At 35.3% G+C, this 14,412-nt stretch overlaps 1 pseudogene; it reads right to left on the reverse strand.

Annotated features, from left to right (window-relative positions):
- Nucleotides 1-4,271: 4,271 nt before the first annotated feature.
- Nucleotides 4,272-4,797, reverse strand: LOC124094635 (small ribosomal subunit protein eS7-like; annotated as a pseudogene).
- Between the last annotated feature and the right edge of the window lie 9,615 nt (nt 4,798-14,412).

Here is a 14,412-nt window from a genome sequence, read left to right on the forward strand (position 1 = left end):
TTATTGGTTATGGGATTCAACAAAATGAAAATAGTAAAATAAAATAATTAAAACTAATAAAACAGTAGCATCATAGAATTCTGTTCATTTGTCAAACATATACAAAGTACAAACATTATTTATTAATTTTTTAACACTTTGAGACTAACACATTTTAATACCTTTTTAACATCTAGGGAAACTGAGGCAAGGAGAGATCAAAAACTTGTCTAAGCTCCCATAGTCAGTATTTGTAGTCAGACTCCATAGCCTATACCTTTAGCCATCTTTCTACAATGCCTCTCAGGCTTTAACAAAAGAAAAGGAAATTCTGTATCATTCTTTTTTATCTCATGCTGTTTATTCAAAGGTCAGATTCACATCTCTTCCAGACAGACATTTTGTGGTTCCTTCTGGAAGATGGCTCATGATTCTTTTCAAAGATCTCTTTGACTTAAAGCACTCATATCCAACTTCGAAAGTTGCCCCATCTGAGTAGCTTGAAATTATCTGGTGCTTACTTACAACCTTTTTAGTAAATGCCCTTCTGGCTTGGGGTAGCTTTGGTATTTCATATTTAGTAAAAGTGTCTGCTACCTGCCCTTAGAAAATATCTTGGTTTTATGTCTCCCAGACTGCTTGTTGCTAAAGGCAAAATGTGAAATGGAGAGTGCTGGAATTGCACTGCACCATAGAAATTAGGTGCAACTACTACATTAAAAGCAACAGCAGGTGCTGTAAATCTGAACTTTGTTTGGAGGGAGGAAAAAGAATAAAAGTAAAACATGTGACAGGATAGGCTGCAAATTGCCAGGGTGAAGACAGTTTTCCTAAAGAAACAATTAAACCTTTCTATAAAGAAATCTTGTTTTATTTTGAACTGCACTTCAAATGTGAAGGTATAACAGGTTTCTAAACAATCCTTCAGTCAGTTTTTTCAAAGACATTTCATCTCTTTCAGAGCTCTTTCAATTTCTTCATCACACACACACACACACACACACTCACACACACACTCATATACACATATGTGTATATGAAGAACATCAAGAATTACATGAATAACCCTAAATATCATGATACAGAAATACCATTAACATTTTAGTATATATATTTCCAATATTTCTTTTACACACAAACTTTTAAATTAATTATTGTGGTTTTATTAGTGCATAAAAATTGCAAAGAATGGTGAGGTTTATTGTGACATATTTATATATGCATATAGCATAATTTGCTCCATTTCATTAGTTCTAGTAGTTCTGTTTTCCTTCCTTTCCTCCCTTTCTCTGATTCCCTTCCTCTACTGGTCTCCCTTTCATTTAATTTTTATATTGGTATAATATAATTATGTATTATAATACATAAATGTGGGATTCATTATGATATATTCATACCTGCACACAGTATAATTTGGTCACTTTTGCTCCCTTGTACTTTCCTTTTCCCTCCCTTCTACCTTGGACCCTTCCTCTACTCTCCCCACTATTTCTGCAAGAGGTTTTTAAATTTTAATCCCCCCTCCCCCACATAAAACTTTGCTTATTTCACTTAGCATGAGGTTCTCCAGTTCCATCCATTTAACAGCACAATTTCATTCTGTTTCATGGCTGAGTAGAACTCCCTCAACACACTTTTTAATATAATCTATTCTTTTCACTTATCAATTTATCACAGAAACATTTCATATTATTAGTCTTTGACAGCCTTGCTTTTAATGATTGTTCAGTATTCTGTGTGTGATTTTATCATATCTTAAACTAGTATGGTGGAAATCGAGGTTGTTTCCAACTTTTACATTGTTACAAGCAATGCTGCAATGAACATTCTTTTGTAACTAAATCACATGATATAGTCATGATTATTTTTCTTGGGATAAATTTTTAGAACTGGAATGATGACACCCAGGGTTTGAAAAATACACTGCCCAATGGCTCCTCCAGAATGACGTCAATTTACACTCACAGGACATGACATTTTTGATCTTTCTTTTGAGGATTTTGGGTGAGCTGCATTTCGCTACCGGTAAAGCAGGGCCCCTCTTTATCTGTTCAATTGGACCCTGAATAAACCGAGACAGTTTCAGTCCCCTTTCCTTTCATTTCCGTCTCTATCTCTGCTGCAAGCCTTGCTCTGTTGAATTTTGGTAAGGTTAGCGTAAAAGACAGAAATGGTAGGGGAGCAGAGCAGGAGCCCAGTGAACACATTGTTCTAAACCAGACTTGTGGGGTTGGTGCTTTCCTTGTGGCAGGGGAAAACAGCTGCTCCTTATTTCCTTTCATTTTCTGTAGTAGCCGTCATTTGGAACACTAGATTGTGATGCATGAAAGGAAACAAACAGATCCTGTTGGGTGGTTATGGTGCTCAGCGCATCCTTTGCGTGGTAGCTGGAGATCCCCCTCTGCAAGATTCTGTTCTCATCAGTGGTCAAGAGTGGCTTGCTGAAGGAAGGGAGTGACTCTGGTCACTGTATTTAGGAATGGAGCTGGTCTCCTGGAGGGCGGCTATCTGCTCTTACCTCTTAAAGGATGATTTTGGGGGAAAAAATGAAGTCTTGATTTTTTCCTTTTCAGAAAACACTTGGAATGGTCAATCACATTTCCCCAACCGCTTGTTTATCATGTACTCAGAAAATAGGGAAAAGTGGACTCTGAAAGAGCAATCTCAAATATAAGAAAATGAAGAAATACTGTGTTCATTCAAATAAGAGGAGTCTGTTTTGGATAAGCATAGTGTTATTTTATAGTACCAACCCTTCATTATCCAATTGTGTCTACATCATGACACTACAGGCCAGACTGCTTTAATTCTACATAATTTACTTGTGGAGTCGCATGGAACAGAAATACTGTTTCCATTTCTTCTTGTGAACAAGTACAATAAGTAATTTAGTATGGAATGTCCTGGGGATTAGACCAGTTGAGCTGCCTTGCTTCATTGACTACAAGGAAGACAGTTGAGCTCTGATAATAAAACATCTTAGCAAACAGTGTAGTTAAAGAAAAAGTACATTTTATAACCCAAAGATGAACCCAAGTATTGGCTATATTCCTCCAAAGTAGTTGACAGAAATGGGCTTAGTTCAAGGTACCAGAGTTGTCATGCATTAATCTTAAGGACAACTAGAGGCCAGTTAGCCTATGGATTGAGTGTAAATGTGCAAAAAGTGGATTGGCTCAACATCATTTCAAACTGAATTATTCAAAGGAATGCTTGTATTATATCATTTCTTTATAAAATAAATTGGGATGCTGAATTATACTGTATTCTAAATGTAACCTTTTCCCAAATCCCTCAATTCAGAATAGTTTATTGCAGGTCATATACCTCTTTTTAACCAGACCAATGTAACTCCCAGATTCCACGGCAAGCTTTAGTAGTATGTATAATCAGTGTATCTTTATTTTAACTTGCTGACTCATCATCCCAGTGTGTTCTCAACACAAGAGCCTTTACGGATGTCATAGTTCAGCAGTGGCAGAGCTTTATCAAGACATCAAAGCCACCATCCACTCTTCTGGGAGAAAAGACTTGGGAGCTGCAAAACACTCTAACATGATTTCGATAACATCACTAGTATGTTACCTTCAGACCATGACTAGGCCAACAAACAACCTCTCTCAGCAGGCCTGTGTTTTTGAGGATGGCAGCCAGCCAGCCAACACATTGAGATACAAAGGAAGAAGCTTTCCAATAAGGAAATGTGAAGCCCTCCTTCTACCAGTCTTGGAGATAGATATAATGATAGACAGAAAAGCAGTTTAATGTTTTTGTTTTTGTTTTTTGTTTGTTTGTTTCTTTTTGGCTAAACAAAGTTTCTCTGAATGTCTGAAATGATGGAAAACATTTCTGAACTCTATCTAGAAGTGTAAAAGCCCAATACAGAGATTCATGCAATACAATGATTCTCAAACTCTGATACCCTTAAAGGGTTTGGAGTTTGGTTGAGGTGCTACAGGAGGTGCTGGGGGTTGGAGAGTCCCCTCCTACACCCAGAGTAGCCTTGCTTTTATCAGAGCCTTGCCTTGAACCTCTAAGTGCTCACTTAAAAGAAGACCTTCTTAACAATAACCATAGTGCTAGCAATAATAGAAAAATCCCAGTATAACGGTAAAAATGTGTTCTAATAATGATTAAAATTTGACGAGAATGTTAACTCAATCATAGATATTAGGTATTGAAAGATGTTCCAATTCTATTACAGATTATTTTTATTTCTTTATTTTTAAAAAATGTGAATGGTACTTCACTGAGTCATTTTTGTTTACAGTTGAAACTTTAGGAATTCAAAATTAGCTTTCTTGCCCATAAATTTCTATAGAGACACCAGAAAAAGTTTCAACCTTGAGTCCCATACTGCACCACTGTGCTGTGTCCAAATGAACTTTCATGCCAAATCGTCATCCAGTTTCATGTGGCTTCTTCTACCCACAATTTCCCTGGGGAAGACCAAGTCCTCAAGGATTACATTGTGAATGGCTGTCAGAGTGCCACTCCTGGGACCCTTTTAAACTTTCTTTTTATATGACTTTTTGAGTTTGCTTAGGCAGGATTCTCTGAGCAATAAAGATCACATGCTTCCCACTGAAATTTTCCCCAAATCATGTATTAGCTGGACTTGGGTATTTGGGAAAGATTACAGCTGAGGAACTTAGGACCACCACCAACTTCAATCTACCTGGCTTTTGTGATGTTCACCTTTCATGGCTGAGCCCTGAGCTCCAAGTTCAACTCCAGAAATGCCTGGGAGATGCCACATTTGAACTCATCCAATCTCTCATCTTTGGGCTTCACAATCTTGGTGCTCAAGCTGAACATGGCCTTCTCTGCGAAGTGCTGGTTTAGGAAGAGGCCCAGCTCTGATGAGAGCTTAAAGTCCCTATATTCTATTCTTAGAAAACAAGATGAGAGAAGTCCTGGGCCTAGAATCTACTTGGTGCTTAATAATCATGAAACAAGTGAATAAGTGAATGGGAGAGACAGAGATGACTGTTAGCCCACTGGTTTAAAATATAGATTCGAATCCTGATTTCTTCACAGGATTTGGGTTTGTACGTTTTTTTGTTTTTTGGTTTTTCCTGAGCTTTTGTTTCTCAAACTGTGCATGAAGAGTTTAAACTAGATAAGTTTTGAGATCTCATCCACCTCTGCAAGGAGTTATGACCAGGAAAATAGACTGTGTTGGAAGGAATTTTAAAGGGAAGTAGCAAGTTTTGAATACTGAAGGTCAGACAGGTCAGTAAAAAGTGAGCTACCAGTAGCATCTACATTACCCAGCACAATTGACCTAAAAGCTGTTTATCACTTTGCTCTTCACTAGCAATTTCATATACATCCTCAGAATACCTCATTCAGGCCATTTCATAAATGACAAGACTAAGGTTCTGCAAGTTAAATAATTTTCAGAATGCCACCGAAAGGCAGAGCTGATTGGAAACTGAGTCTTGAGACTCCATCACCCCATGGACTCAAATATATAGGGAGGAGAGAGGGAAAGACAAAGTGACAGGATTCCACAGAGTTGGTTTGGCCCAGTTCTCATTCCCTGAAAAGGAGCCCCATAACCTAAGTCTCATAATTTCCGATCCAGAGTTTCATGCATGAAACTTTACTGCCTCTTGAAAGGTGAATGAGTAGATTTGATTCACTGGAAGTCAGAAACAGCTTTTTAAACATTTGGGAATCAGGGTAGGTAGTTAGTCTGCCTTGTAAAATTTTCTTATGGATGTCACCATTAGAAAAATTTATCTTACCTTAGTAGAGTGCAAAGCTTATTCAAACCCATCACATCTTCAGATTCAGTCATTGTTAGTTGAGAGATTCCACATTAATCCTTGCTGCATCTTAATTCATGTGATCTTGGAAAGTAGCGATTTGCTTTGCTCTCACCAGATTTCATCCATGAAAAACAGGTCACCGAGATGTCACATTTTATGAGGTTATTTATACCTCCTTTCGCTTTTGGACTTCAGTTTTACAGATTATTTTTTTCTCTCTAGATTCCTGAGAGGAGATCAGAGTACTGAATTTTGTTTATTGAAGAAATTGGCATCTGGAAATCCTGAGTAAACAAAAGTACAGAATATGAAATATTGAAATACTTTAGCCATGAAAAGGTAACTTCTAATTTTACAATATTAATCAGGAGAAATTTAACATGTAAAATGTTCTTTATTTTCTAGTTTATTTATAAACAAATGTAACCTATTCTTGTAACTTTCAGAATCACCCTATTATGTTTTCATAATCTTATATATGTGTATGTGTATATAAAAATATTCATATGCACACACATATTCCAGCATAATGATCAATTCTGATTCTTTTTGTAAAAAAGGGCCAGTAAGTGCAGTTTCTATGCATATGGACAAGATAACTTCCTACAGTATCAAAGAAAGTTAACAAATAGCAACTATATGTCCACTAACATACTAATAACTATAAGTTCTAGCTTGTCCTAATTATTTCTAATAATCTCTGGGGAGACTAATATCTTTTAAAAGTATGTATGTGTTGATGATAGAAAGCAGGTTGAAAAGTACTGATTTATTATAACCCTTCATTAAGGTTAAAAGCATTCCAGTGAGATGAAGACATCTGCCTTGTATTTTCACATTGCAGAAGAGAAGTTAAGGACAGGAAGAACAAAAAGAAAGAAAACAATGTTTCAAGTTGAATTCAAGCCAGGTTTGAAGAAAACAATTCTTGCTTCATATCCTAAAAGTTCTCAAGAAAATTCCCCATATACATGACTATCACTTACTATTATTGCTACCAAGTGTATTTAACACCGTGTGTTAGCTATGAAAATCCGCTATATGCCCTGAAGTTATTTTTCAAAGTTTTACACACAGTTAATCAACACATGTATCTCTGTCTCTCACAGTGTTTTATTTCTTTAAAAAAAATTAACCAAGAAAGCTACTACTGGAAAGAATTAAGATGAGTTAATTATGCAAGGTATTGAAAGATAATTTTTGAACTTGGACATTTCTTTCCTCTTCTTTTAAAGGTAGGACTGGCTAAGGTTGGCAATTATAGGGTGTAGTGAATAGTCACTTGATATTTTGGAAATCAAAGGAAAGGGCCACTGGAGAGAGGCTGAACTGAGCTGTTACTGGATTTTTATCTCTCTAAATGAGTGCTACTGACAGGAACCATATGTGTTATAGTATAGCTGAGGAAGAGAACATGGGTGGTTTTCCAAGGAGCTGTGACCTGCCTGTGTATGCATGTCTACCTGTGAGCCCATGGACAAATCTGATGTATTTATGATGTTTAATAAACACTTAGAGCCACATGTGAGCTTGGGGACTGTGTTTCTCTCGTTTAAAGGATTATATGTGAATATCCAGGTTGATTTTGCCTTAGAATTAAAAATCAATCTTTCTACTTAGTAGTGTTTGTCACTGCACAAAAACATTCATGAAAGTGTAAGGCCCCCTTTGAAATGACAGAAGAAAGATGAAGTAGTTCCCAATTAAACTTGTATTTAGCCCAGTTGAAAATAAGAAATACCCTGAGCAGAGCTGAGCTCTCAAAACACTAAGTTAAGGATTTCACTTAAGTAATCAAATGCATTTAGTTTATATTGTGGTATCAGGGTTCTTAAATGATAGGCATTTACCCAGGAAAAGCAGACGGAAGTGATATTTTAACTTGTATTTTGTGGTTTATCTTTTTCTATATTTTTACTTGTAACTTACTTATATCATTATATGTGAAGCCAGTTTCTTAATGAAAGTACATAGTTGGGGAGGCAGGTAGGGTCATGATAAAAAATCCTTTCTGCTAATCTTTGCTTTGAATGATGTGTATAGACAATTTATATCTAACATAATTATTGAAATATTTAGATTTAGGTCTGTTTTTCTTTTATGTTTGTTCCTTCTTTTCTAGTAATATTTATACATTTTCTTGCCTTCTTTTGGATTATATGAACAATTTTTTAGAATTCTATTTTGGTTTATTGTGATTTTGACTGTGTCTCTTTATATAGTCAAGTGTTTTTTTAAATCATTTCTCTACAAATTGTATAATATATCTAAGTTTTTATAATCTACTTAGAATCAATGTTTTACCTGCAGCAATGTTAGAGTCTGTAAACAAGTCAAAAATAACACCTGGCATTTTGCCAGGGGAATGTTAGAGTTTGTAAACAAGTCTGGATGGTACCTGGCAAAATGCCAGAGGGAGTGGTTTGAGAAGTAACAAAAGCGAGCCATTAAGTGTGGAGATTCCTTATTGGTTGACTGATGTATCTAGTTTATGCTAATTAGATAAGCTGTGTGGAATGTATAAATACTGCTCCTGTCCTGCAATAAACGGCTCCTACTCCTGCTGTATCAACGTTCACAAGTTGTTCGTCACCCCCCGGTTATTTTGCTGCAGCCGGACTGCGGCATTTACCATTTTGAGTGAATGTAGAAAACATATCACCATATTGATCCATTTCTACTCTCCTCCTATGATGTTAGAGTTGTTATGTACATTCATTAAAGCCCTACCAGACAATGTTATATTGCTTTCCTCTTCAATTTTTTGACATCTTCTTTTAGAATAAGAGAGTACATAATACCATGCATTGCTATTTCTGTTGCATTCCCTTTGTTCTTGATGTTAAACTTCTTCAGCAATGAATTGTCTTAGTTTTCCTTCATCTAAGAATGTTTCACCATCATTCCTGAAGGATATTTTTCCTAGATAGAGAATTCTGTGTTGATAGTTCTTTTCTTTCAACACTTGAAAACCTTTATGCCACTTCCCTTATTTCTTTTCTTTTCTTTCTTTCCTTCTTCTTTTTCTCTCTTTTTTCTTTTAGCAACATACTCTTTCTTCTCTTATAAATTTTGAGGCATAGTTTCCATAATAACTTAGGTTTTAAAAGGAAGTTTTCAGATTTAAGTCCTAAATCCCTTGATGTTAAAAGGAATGTCATGCTTAAATAATGAACAAACATCATAAAACAACATAGGCATGACTGTATAGTTATTCAGATACCTGCCAAAGACATGCATACAACTCTAAAATTTGATCTTCTGATTCTTATGACCTTTTTACACAGTGGTTCCACAACAGATTATTATATAACACTATAATGTGGATTTTTTTAGTTTTCACAAATGTTTCTCCTGTTTGTATGTACATGTATATACAAATGCCCCCTACACCCAATGTATAACCTTATTTCCAAAACTGATCTGTTTGGAATTTTATTTTCCTAAAACAGTGATTCTTAGACTTTAATATAACTAACCTTCAGAGGTGTTGATTCAGTAATTCTGGGATAGAGTCCAAAACTTTACATTTCAAATAAGATGATACCAGATAATGTCACTGTTACTGGTTTCAAACTAAATTTTGAGAATAACTACCATAGGGAATAGGCAGAACACCCCAGAATTTGACTGGTGACTCATCAAAAGGCATAAACTGAAAAGTAAATTAGAATTTATGACTTTCTAACAACTTTATGAGATTTTATCAAAAGACAAATTCATGTGACCTTGAATTGATTTCATATCACAATTATTTTAAAGTTCTTCTGAAAGCAAATATTTTTTCATTCAATTGCTAATATATATACACATACACACATATACAGTTTATACACATGAACACATACGTAGTATATTCATACTATTATTATAAGTTGAAATTAGAATAATTCAATCAAATAAATTATGTGGTTTTTCCAGTGTAAAAACTTTATAACTTGCTATCATCTTAATTGCTTCTCACACATTTAGATTTAACTTTCTTTTAATCTAGAGTGGACCTTGGCAAATTATGGCTTAGGGACCAAATATACCCCATGGCCCATTTTTGTATGGTCGGTAAGTTAAGAATGGTTGTCACATTTTTTAAATGTAAAGAGAAGGAAGAAAAAGACAGCATAGCAATTGTCTGTGGTCCTCAAAGCATAGAATATTTATATGTCAGATAGCCCTTGTTTATATCCTGACTCTACTTACCGTTTTGTGTAGCTTTGAAATTGACACAAACTTTCTGTGTATTTATATCCTCATCTACAAAATGTAGATGATGAAAGTCCCTAATTTAGGACTATAGTGCAAATTAATTAGTTAATACACACGAAGTGCTTAGAATGGCACCTGGCACATCATTAGCATAGATTAGACATGAGGCACTGTTGACATGGGTAGAGTACCGTGTATACATTAAAAGTAAAATTTGACTATGCATTCATAAAAGCATATATAAATATTTCTGTTTAATATTAAATGAAAAAAGCAAAGCACAAAATGAACTGATGTTTTGTAAAATAAGTAAAACAAAAAGCCTATGTGCTAGAAAAGAAACAAAGGAAGGAAACACTGCCACTTATTAGGAGTGGCCATGCTAGTTTGATGGAACTGTGGATGGTTTTCCTTCTTCCAACTTTCTATATTTTCCAAATTTCCTAAAATGCACTATGAGTTTCAGCTTAGCAGCAATACCTCAGGAGGAACTTACGCCTTTGCCAAGGTGCTTATCTCCTAGATAGGATAACAAGATGAGCTAAGGCTGCAGCGGCCACCATAACTCTGCCAGTATTTATTTTGGTCTCTGGAAGTCGGGCCCTTCACATTCCTTGTACATAGTTGTATTTAATTAGGACTCAAGCTAGCCATAAAGTGTGCATTAATTGTCTGTTATTTCATAAATGATGGCCAAAATAACAGCCTTTGATAGGAACAGTTTGGGGGTAAGCACCACTTGGTCTGTTCATCTTCCAAGGCTCCCTGCCCCAAGCAAGAGATTTCTATTTGTTATCTCCTTTTATCCTGGAGAATTACTAATCCTGCACTACCATATTAAGTACCAATTAAGCAGAGATTTGTCATTCCTGCTCGAGAACATTGAGCTGGGCTGTGGCTGCATATTTCACAGACTTCTGACAGAAATTATTTTAATTAGACTGCTGCTAGCAGCATTTAAAATAGTCTGTATGGCCAGAGAGAGGAAGAATGGTTCCTCAGTCAGATAATTTACTTATTTTTCTTTTTCACTCACCATAAATCTTAGAGTTGAGGTTATTAAGCCTTTGGAGGGGGAAGGGGATCGTCAGGGAAAGAAATCAGCTAAACTTTATCTTACTTTAAATACCAGAAAAGAAAAATCTCCCACAGATTTACTGGAAAGAAAAAAATAACTTTTAAAAGAAAAATGTGTTCAAACAAAATCTGACAGGATATTTCTACATTCTGAATGTCTAACATGTTTAAACAATAAGGAGGATACGTGCACCTTTTACATATAATTAAGGTGGGCTCTTTTCTTTTTATTTTTGTTCTGTTCCCTCAAATTGAAGTCATTACTTGGTAATTATTAGGTTACTCTGACTCTCAAAAGCAAACTAAACAAATTACTAAATTGAATACCACATTTAGTAAACCTTGATTAAAAGCACAAGTTTTGCAGGGATACATTTTATTTTATGAATTCATTTCCTAAGATGAGAAATTGGATGGATGCAAGCATTTATCCTCTTTTAAAATTCTTTAATAAGGATTTATCCTTTCACTTTCAGAATTTCTGATCAATACATAATTGGAATATTATTTGGAGTTCCTTATTTGCAAGCGTTCTGATTTATTTAATCAAATCAAATTTATGTTTTAAAAATTACATATTTTAAAAGCATGTTCTATAATATTTGACCATCAAAATGCACATTTTCCCTTTGAGTTTCTCACTCACACATATGGTCTAATCCTCCCTTTAGGAAGTAGCCACAACCCTATCATTTTATCTATAACTGGAATTTTAATGCTTTGTGGCTTACTTGAATAGTTTTCCCCATGAAAGCCAAAAATTTCTAAAATACAAGATGAATTCAAAGACTGTAGGTACCACCCTGGTCATTGAAAATAATAAAATGAGCATCACATGATTAAAGGGAACATTGGGAGAATGGAGTTGTTTTGGATGTGACACTAGAAACACTGCCTATAGATACTCAGTGGACTTCAGTAAATCACAAAGGGGGTTATAATCTCTGTTCAGTCTCCACTATTTGTTAATTTTTTTTTCCTTAAAGAGGGGATAGAAGACATGATTGCATTTCTTAACATAAAGGTTTAGAAATGGTAGAGTGTGTAATTCTGTTGGAGAACTGCTAAATATGCAGTTAGAACCGCTATTGAACTGTGAATGAATGGAATGGGTTAGGGGAGAAGAGATAGTGGACACACCCACCACAGCTGGTGTGGGAGGGAGCCTGCCGGTGTGAAGGTTCCAGGTGCTGTCCATGCTCCCACATGGAGGCTGTGAACTTGCAATCCCAAGATGAATTTCTGCTTTGCTTTATAACGAGCCATTCTCTTCTTGTTGATATATGTTCTATCTGGTATCTTCTAAAACAGACCAAGTTTATCTATGTTGAAAGTCTGTTGTGGCAGGTCTCATTCCTTAATGATCATCCAAATGTCTTAGGAAATGATTTAGCAACTGCCCTATCTCCCATTCTGCTCCACACTTACCTTCATCATGTGTAGCTTCGTGTGGCCCTTGAGACTAAAGAATGAGCCATAGGAGCTAAAACAACCTTCTATCAGGTGTGCTGCCACCATGAATTCAAGAACAAACCCTTAGGTTTCTCCTGAATTACTGTCAGATTTATGGGAGTCAAACCTTGAGGCTGAGTTTCTAGTCCATTGTTTCTCAAGTATGCCTCCGAAAATAAGAGCAGCAACATCAACTGGAAACTCATTAGAAAATTTTTTAAAATTATTCAAGCATTATAATTGTACATAATAGTGGGATTCATTATGCCATATTCATGCATGCACATAATATAATTTGATCAATCTTATTCCCCAATACATTCTCTTTCCCTCTCCATCTCTCTCTAATGATCTCTATTCTATTGATCTCTCTTTTATTATTTTAACTAATGCATTATATATATATGTATATATATGTATATATATATATATATATATATATAGAGAGAGAGAGAGAGAGAGAGAGGGGTATTCATACAAGGACATAGAATAATTTGATAAGTTCCGTTTTCCAGTACTTCTCCATGTACTCTTCTCTCTTCCCTCCCCTCTGATCCCTTTCCTCTGGCTTATTGGTCTCTCTTCTATTTAGAAATGCAAATTTTGGCCTTCACCCCCTGACCACCTTCAGTGAACACTGCAAGTCGGGGCCCCCTAAAATATAGTATTATAAGGCTTCCTGGTGATTCTGATGCTAAAATCTAAGAACCATTTCAATGGCCCAAACTTGACTGCACACTTGTAATCAATTGGAAAGCTTTAAAAACTGTTGATGTCTGTGTTTCAGCACTAGAAATTCTAATCTAATTGGTTTGGGATTTGGCTCCAGAATCAGAATTTTTTAAAAAGATCCTTGATTGATTGGAATGTGTAGTAAAGGTTGAAAACTACTTTAATAGTTCAGACCCAAAACCAAATAACCAAAACAACTCTTGTTTCATCAGTTTCTTGGCAACAACTGTCTATTATTTAAGTACATTCCTTTCCACAAATTGTATAGCTAATTTTCATCCTTCTGAATTATTCTTACTGTCAGATGTTTTGTTGTATATTGATAAGTGAGGTTTCTTTTATCTCAGCACTTTCATTTTTATAGCCCTTTTACATTAAAAATTATTTATTGTTTCCATCATAATCATACACTCAGTATCTTCAGGGTTCTCTTGCTTTTGCAGTTATCAACTATGATGAAATTAACAGTATCTGTCAATGCCTCAAAATGACAGACACAGGAAACATAATTTTAATGCATCTGTGGTGGCAGGTATATTCACACACTTCTGCTTTAGAGGGTCATTTTGTTCTCACCTTAAAATCTTTCCATTAGATGAGCTACTTTACATGATTTACTTCAACATTTCTTTTGGGAATTAAACTGAGTCAGGGCTAACATACATAGAGGTGGATCTAACATATAAACCACTTCTCACCATAAGCCTTCTCCCTACACTTTGCTACTTGTACCAATATTACATTTATGCATTGATCTATTCAACAGGTTTTCATTGAGAAAATGCTACACATTCAATTAAACATTTAAGTAATAGTACTGTATCACTGATGCTATTGACAATAGTTCAACAGATATTAGAAAATAGCTACCCATTACAAGACAGTCCGGTAAAAATTTCATCAAGAAAGAGCAGCCATAGAGTCATGTTCAAGGATTCTTACTGTTTAGTGCTGGTGGTATGTGGTGCTGGTCCCAAGAAAATGATAATATATAGTAGTACAGCATAGTGGCTTTGCCTTCTGCCTTCTGATAAATAGACCCAATTCAATCAGATATTTATTGAACATCTACTAAATATTTATTAAGCATCTTTTATGTAGATGCCATGATAGTATTTCCAAGTTACCAACCTATAAAAACAAAAAAGCTGATACCTATACATTATTCCAGACAGGCATTGGTGGCCCTATT

The sequence above is a fragment of the Marmota monax genome, unplaced genomic scaffold, assembly GCF_021218885.2.
Source record: "Marmota monax isolate L192 unplaced genomic scaffold, Marmota_monax_Labrador192_F-V1.1 WCK01_AAM20220418_F8-fsc00007, whole genome shotgun sequence".
NCBI classification, from domain to species: domain Eukaryota; kingdom Metazoa; phylum Chordata; class Mammalia; order Rodentia; family Sciuridae; genus Marmota; species Marmota monax.